The sequence below is a fragment of the Nannospalax galili genome, unplaced genomic scaffold (genome assembly GCF_000622305.1).
Source record: "Nannospalax galili isolate Female #2095 unplaced genomic scaffold, S.galili_v1.0 scaffold498, whole genome shotgun sequence".
Taxonomy (NCBI): Eukaryota; Metazoa; Chordata; class Mammalia; order Rodentia; family Spalacidae; genus Nannospalax; species Nannospalax galili.
Window position 1 is genome coordinate 2,036,995 of NW_008342032.1, and position 825 is coordinate 2,037,819.

Sequence of the window (825 nt, forward strand, 5' to 3'; positions counted from 1 at the left end):
TAAATCCCTAAGGATTCCTGGAAAAAAAAGACTGCTAGATCTAGGAGCGATTTTGAGATCATTTACCCTGTTTTCCTATCTGTGTATCTTCTGGCTATCAAGGCACAGCTGGTGCTAAGGAAAAAGAGCTCTTACAGCCATGATGAGAGGCAGGGTCCAGACTCAAACAGACTGAGGACTCCACAAATGATCTGTCAACTAAATCACTCAGACTTTTAGGTCAACTCTTTCAGGATCCCACAATGACAACCCTGGAGAATTAATTTTCAAGTTGCTCTTTGGAACAGATATTTATGTTACTGTTCTAAAGATGTGAAGTTGATCATCAGCTTAGTCATAATTCAGCATGGCAACTTAAGAGCTTTTTTAAAATTTTTTTTTTTTTTTATTTTCCAAGGTCTTACTTCTCAATGGCAAGGCCTTGGATTCTTTTTCGTCTCACCATCTTCTTGCTCCCAGGATAAGGACAACCAGAAGCTTGGTTTACACAGTCAAGAGTCTGCCTCGAGGGAACTGGAGAAAGCTCACTGTGAGCAGGGGGAAGGGTTGTGTTCTGTCTGCTCAAATGAGCACTTTCTTCACAGCTTCCTCACAGATGCTGTAAAACACCTGGACTGTGTGGGGTTGATTTATAATCCTTGATCCTACCCACAGCATTCACACGAGGGTTGAGTTTTCCCCCTATTTTCTTTTGTTCTTTCTGGAAACTGGTTGGACCTGAAAGACCTAAGAAGGTGCTACTTACTAGTTGATCCTTTCATTGTTTAGAAATATTGGACTCAGTCAACTCAATTCATCCAAATAATCAGGGGAAACACAAAGAAT